Source organism: Cannabis sativa, chromosome 3 (assembly GCF_029168945.1).
Source record: "Cannabis sativa cultivar Pink pepper isolate KNU-18-1 chromosome 3, ASM2916894v1, whole genome shotgun sequence".
Lineage (NCBI taxonomy): Eukaryota > Viridiplantae > Streptophyta > Magnoliopsida > Rosales > Cannabaceae > Cannabis > Cannabis sativa.
Window position 1 is genome coordinate 12,362,667 of NC_083603.1, and position 7,291 is coordinate 12,369,957.

General features: G+C 35.2%; 1 pseudogene; it reads right to left on the bottom strand.

Moving 5' to 3' along the window:
- Nucleotides 1-6,542: 6,542 nt before the first annotated feature.
- LOC115711727 (small nucleolar RNA R71) lies at nucleotides 6,543-6,638 on the bottom strand (annotated as a pseudogene).
- Nucleotides 6,639-7,291: the final 653 nt, after the last annotated feature.

Below are 7,291 nucleotides of genomic sequence, written 5' to 3' on the forward strand. Positions count from 1 at the left end.
CGTAGTAATTAATAATTTTCGTAACAAGTTTTTTGCGCCGTTGCCGGGGAATTGTATAAAGATTAATATTACACAAAATTATACTAAATTCTACTTTGGTCTATCTTTCTTGCTTTTGCTAATCTGTTTCTTGCAATATTGTCTCTATCTATTTCAGGAATTTTAAGTGTATGCGCCGTCAAGGAAAAGCAGCCATATTACCAGTTGATCATGAAATCGAGAAAACTTGTAGGAGAAATAGAAAGAACAAGAGGCAAGAAAGAGTTTCAGCAACTGCTGAAACACCAGAAATCATGGCTGCTAATGCTAATGCTAATGCTGCGAATAATGTTGGGTTTTGTGCCCTAAATAAAACTTATTTCAATATAATCAGATTTACTTATTAATAAAGATCAGAAATAATATTTTATGTTGCATGGTTCACACGATTTATTTCATGATTATATACGTATAATGTATGAATTCTATTTAAGTCCAGAACATATGAATTCGTTGATGATTATAGTGTTGTCAGCAAAGTGAAATATAATCTTAATTATATGTTTGAAAGTTTATTCCCTGATTTGTGAGTTCACTGGATTTAGACTGGTATGATATAATCAGCGATAGGTATTCTTACACCTTGGATAAGTGTTATGTCCTTTCTAGGGCATTGGCAAAGTTTACCAGTATCAGATGTATGGAGTATACATCGGAAGGGACCGATATTGAACTTTAATTAGATTTGTTAAAATTTACCGTAATATCTATTCAATTCAATATCACCTGTTGATCCTAGATCAAATGATCTTAATCCTGATATGGTTAGGTTCGATCTCAAGAGTATTATACATGTTCTTTGATTTGTTAGTTAAGCCTACTTTTGAACAGTCAGGGTGATACGTACATTTTGGGAACATGATAGTATAATTGAGTGGGAGCGCTAACATAAATATGGAGTCTATAACTTCTATAGGAATTTAGAAGTGAAACGATGATATCCTTCGAGCTTGGCTAAACAGAGATAAATGGTTGAGATCTCATTTCACTTCGCTGAAATATCATTTATACGGAGCTAAGTGTTTTAAGGATAAAATACATTGAAGGTGTAACGATAATTTAGTTCCTATTCAATGTATTTCATCTATTAGAGGGTCATTGATCAAATTAGGATTATAACAATGGTTAGCTAATAGCGTATCTATATCATGGAACATATAGAGCATTCTATATGACTGAGAGTGCAATTCCAAGTTGTAACACCCTAACTAGCATAGGCGTGTTAACGTGATTTTAAACGTCCTGTGCAGCTCGTTGCTAATCAACGAGGTTTATGAAAATCATGATTAATGAAAATTTTGCTTATTTAATTAAATACTTATATCATATCATACAAAATACTTTGGGATCCCATTTACAAAAAGTTTACTGTTCATTACAAAATATTTGTCGCCCAGCGACTAACTACAGAAGCCCTGATGTCCCGAGGATCGTACGCTCCAGGCCTAACCGCCCCTACATGTACAATCTTCATCTGCTCGTCCTCACGGTTCCTCAGCTTTGGCCTTGCCCTTACCTACACATAAACATAGCACTGTGAGTCGACAGACTCCATAAGAAAAGCATAATATAATAAACATACTAAATCTCGGGTTATAACCAAGCGCCCATACACCTGACCATAACCCTAATTGAATCAGGGACGTCCATGACAAAGTATGATTAACCGTGAATCCAGCCTATACTCGGTACTCTAGTCGTACCGATGTGGTAGCAGTTAATCCATACTATCTGATAGATACTCTAGTCGTACCAATGTGGTAGCAGTTAATCCATACTATCTGATAGCCTAGCATATATCTGTTGGCATCTCGGTGCAACTCTATGTACACCTCACTGTTGCCCTGATATGCTAATCTGACGGCTATATAAAATTTGCCTAACATATATCTAATATGTTAATCTGATGGCAACTGACATGTACGCTAAACATGTATAAGCATATGCATGACATTATACTAATCTTATCTCGATTCCGAATTCAGGTGTGCCGGTCAACCTGAGTGGAACGATCTGCTCGGTGAATTACAGGCTCCTAAATCATAATAATCACAACACTGATAAGTGACACGCTAAATCACTTCCCGGGGACTTAAACTTGAAACTAAAAGTTTCCCTATCGATAAATAACAAGGCAATACCCTAAATAACACAAAAATGGGAAGAACTAGGGTTCCCAAATTTTCCCCAACTGGTAGACCGGTTCTACAACCGGAATTCCGGTTCTCTGAGGAAACCCAGGAAACCAACCGGAATTCCGGTTCCTACAAGCCACTCTGAACCGGAATTCCGATTCAATGCAGGAAACTTAAAAAAATTCATTTCTCAACCAACACAACTCCAAACCACATGAGACTCTCTAGACCTGCTCTAAATAACCCAAAGAACATTTCTAAATCAACAAAACAACAACCCAAGTACAGAATTAAAATCCACCATTAAAGCTCCAAGTTTTGAGTTCAAAACTCAAACTTGGTTAAATCTAACTAATTAACTACAAAACCTGCTTGAATCACCTTAAATAACCATATACAAATTTCAGAAAACAAACTCAAACACCAGTAGCAAACACAGAGCTCAAACATCCAAATACATGCGAAATTTCATTACTTGAAGCTAATGAAAATAAAGGAGATTGAGTCCAAGAATTCTACCTTGAATTGGGTCCGTAACAATTGATCTTTAACTTAGATTTCAGCAAGAAAAACACCCCACAAGCTGCTGGTTTCTAGGGCTTCGAACAAGAGAAAGAGAAAAAAGGTTTCTCTCACATTCACTCTTTTTTCTATTTTCTTAATTCTCAAAAACAACAAGATCAATACTATACTTAGGTTAATCACCAAATTGTGGCCAGCTGCCACCTTAAAATTCAGCCACAAAACAAAAGGGTAAATGACTAAAATACCCTTCCCCACTTAACTAACCAATAAAAAGATCAAAGGGTAAAATAGTCATTTCTAGCTCATGACTAAATCCAACATTCCCAATGTTTAACAATACCGCCCCGCTATACTAAAATATTAAATTGTAATTCTACTGAGCCATACACCGCGTTCCATGTTGCTGGGCACCGAAAATGAAAAATTATGAAATTTCACTATATGACATAAAAATGCATTCTGAATTCAAATAAATCAACATAAATAATTATTTAAATATCCATAAATAATTTTCATAATTAAATCCTAATTATCTGCTAATTTCCAAATTTAAACTAAGCGGTCTTTACACAAGTTCTAAGTGTAGATTCAATAAGGATATAAGAAGTTAGGGAATTTACTTGGTAAATTCGGTTCGACTTATTGGAAGCTCGGTCATATAGGCCCATGGTCCCCATACTAGTTGAGACCATACTGCTTGTAAGACTCAGTTAATTGATTTTGATTAATCAATTATAATTCTAAAGTTAGACTATGTCTAGTTTATGAATTTTCACTAAGCAAGGGCGAAATTGTAAAGAAAAAAGATTCTAGGTTTATTTATTAATTAAGAGACTTTATATGTCTAATTAATAAATATAATAAATTACAATATTATTTAATAATTAATTTTTAGTTATTAAATAATTGGAATTGACATTTAAATGGTTAATTTGAAAAATTGGCATATTTGAGAAAATGGGATTGAAAAATGACAAAATAACAAAATTGCAAAGTGAGGCCTATTATCCATATCATGGCCAGCCACTATGCAAGTATTTTACCATTTATATTTTTTATTATTTTAATGCCATACAATTCAAACCTAACCTTAGGTGGTATTCTATAAATAGAAAGTGATGGCTTCAGGAAACTATGGACATGCATCTTATTCCTTTTAGAGAAAAACCTGAGCCTCCTATTCTTTCTCCATAGCCGCCACCCTCTTCTTCTCTTTTTTTCTCTTCAATTTCGAAATACCCTAGTGATAGAGTAGTGCCCACAGACATTAAGTGGTATCTCAATCATAGTGTGGAAGATTGTGAAGAATCCAACCAACAAGAAGGAGAATCAGCATCAAAGAAGGAGAGAAAGAGATCCAGGTTCAGATCTTGGTGATGCTCTTCTACAGAAAGGAATCAAGGGCTAGAGATCTGAACAAAAGGAGTCATTATATTCCGCTGCACCCAATGTAAGGTTTCCTAAACTTTATATGTGTTTATTTCATTGTTTTAGAATTCATATTAGGATGTTAATGAAACATACATGGTAGTAAATCTAGATCCTGGTAAAATATTTCCAACAAATAATGGATGCAACAACGGTAATAATGGAGGTGCCGTTGAAGATCAAGCTAATGGCCGCAGCTTGAAAGACTATATTCTCCCAACTCTGACGGGGGTTCAGTCATGCATCAGACCACCAGCAGTGGACGCTAACAACTTTGAAATCAAGCCTGCCATACTACAAATGGTGCAGTCTTTAGTCTAGTTTGGTGGACTCCCTTCCGAAGACCCCAATCTGCATCTATCGAACTTCATGGAGTTATGTCAGACTTTCAAAGTTAATGGGGTTAGTGATGACACTATCCGTTTGAGACTGTTTCCATTCTCACTTAGAGAAAGAGCCAAGAGCTGGTTAATCTCCTGACCACCTAATTCTATAGCTACATGGAATGACTTGGCTACTAAATTTCTGTCTAAGTTCTTTCTGTTGGAAATATTTTACCAGGATCTTGATTTACTACCATGTATGTTTCATTAACATCCTAATATGAATTCTAAAACAATGAAATAAACACATAAGAGTTTAAGAAAACCTTACATTGGTTGCAGAGGAATATAATGACTCCTTCCGTTCAGATCTCTAGCCCTTGATTCCTTTCTGTAGCAGAGCATCACCAAGATCTGAACCTGGATCTCTTTCTCTCCTTCCTTTGATGCTGATTCTCCTTCTTGTTGATTAGATTCTTCATAATCTTCCACACTATGATTAATATACCACTTGATGTGTGTGGGCACTCACTCATTCACTCAAGGTTCGAAATTGAAGAGGAAAAGAGAAGGAAAGTGGTTCAGCCTATAGAGAAAAGAATAGGAGGCTGAAATTTCATCTGACAAAGTTAACAAAGTTAAGTGTGAATGTGAGCCATACCAATCTATTTATAGGTAGCCACCTAGGTTTAGGTTAGAATTATTTGGCATTAAAATAATGAAAAAATAAATGATAAAATCCATTTAAGTGTGGCCGTCCATGGGCTTTGGATAATGGGCCTCACTTATGCAATTTTGCTGTTTTATCATTTCTGCATCTCATTTTCTCAAAAACGCCAATTTTCCAATTCAACAATTTAAATGTCAATTCTAATTATTTAATAACTAAAAATTAATTATTAAATAATATTGTCATTTAATATATTTATTAATTAGACATATAAAGTCTCTAAATTAACAAATAAAACCTAGAATCTCTTTTCTTACAATTTCGCCCTTGCTTAGTGAAAATTCATACAGTAGACATAGTCTAACTTTAGAATTATAATTGATTAATTAAAATCAATTAACTGAGTCTTACAAGCAGTATGGTCTCAACTAGTATGGGGACCATGGGCCTATATAACCGAGCTTCCAATAAGTCGAACCGAATTTACCAAGTAAATTCCGTAACTTATTAATTCCTTATTGAATCCACACTTAGAACTTGGAATTGCACTCTCAGTCATATAGAACGCTCTATATGTTCCACGATATAGATACGCTATTAATTATCCATTGTTATAATCCTAATTTGATCAATGACCCTCTAATAGATGATCTACATTGAATAGGAACTAAATTACCATTACACCTTCAATGTATTTTATCCTTAAAACACTTAGCTTCGTATAAATGATATTTCAGCGAAATGAAATGAGATCTCCACCATTTATCTCTGTTTAGCCAAGCCCGAAGGATATTTATGTTAGCGCTTCCACTCAATTATACTATCATGTTCCCAAAATGTACGTATCACCCTGACCCAAAAGTAGGCTTAACTAACAAATCAAAGAACATGTATAATACTCTTGAGATCGAACCTAACCATTCAGGATTAAGATCATTTGATCTAGGATCAACAGGTGATATTGAATTGAATAGATATTACGGTAAATTTTAATATATCTAATCAAAGTTTAATATCGGTCCCTTCCGATGTATACTCCATACATCCGATACTGGTAAACTTTTCCAATGCCCTGGAAAGGACATACCACTTATCCAAGGTGTAAGAATACCTATCGCTGATTATCATGCCAGTCTAAATCCAATGAACTGACAAATCAGGGAATAAACTTTCGAACATATAATCAAGATTATATTCCACTGTGTTGAAAACACTATAATCATTAACAAATAATATGTTCTAGACTTAAATAGAATTTATACATTATGTATATACAATCTTGAAATAAATCATGTGAACCATGCAACATAAAATGTTATTTCTGATCTTTATTAGTAAGTAAATCTGATTATATTGAAATGGATTTTATTTAGGGCAAAAAACCCAACACTTTCCCGCAGCAAAGTCTGCTAAGCAGCGAGGAGACATCAACAATTTCTGTCAACAGGAGAATGAGTCTCTCCATGAGTCTTGGGAGAGGTTCAAGGATTTAATCAGAAAGTGCCCTCATCGTGGTATTGAAAAGTGGATGCTGGTTCACAACTTCTACAACGGGCTGGTTGGAAACACTAGAACTCTTATAGATGCTGCGGCTGGTGGAGCATTTATGAGAAAGAGTGCGAATGAGGCTTATGATCTGTTGAGGAGATGGCCCTGAATAATCAGCAGTGGCCAACTGAAAAAAGTCAAACTAAGAAGGTAGCTGGTGTGCTAGAGGTGGATGCCATTACAAAGCTGACAGCCCAGGTAGAGGCCCTAACAAAGCTGATAGTTGTGCAAGCCAAACAAGCTCAAGTGGTCTGTGAGTTATGTGGAGGTTCTCATCACTTTTCTGAGTGTCAGGAAGATGTGAATGATTTGCCAATGGATGAAGCTAAAGCCATTGGAAATTATTCTCAAAACAACAACTTTGGGTTCAACCAAGGAGGCAACCGAAGAAATAGTGGGTTCTATCAACAGAGAAATCAGAACCAGACACAGAACCAACAGTATACTCAGCAACAAAGCTCTAGTGGAAATTCTGGTTTGCAGACAGACTTATTGTTACAATTCATGACAGAAACTAGATCTTCCATTAAAGATTTGCAAACTCAAATGGGGCAACTAGCAACTCAGGTAGCAACCCGTCCTTAGGGAAATTTGCCTAGTACAACTGAAGTTAATCCTAAAGA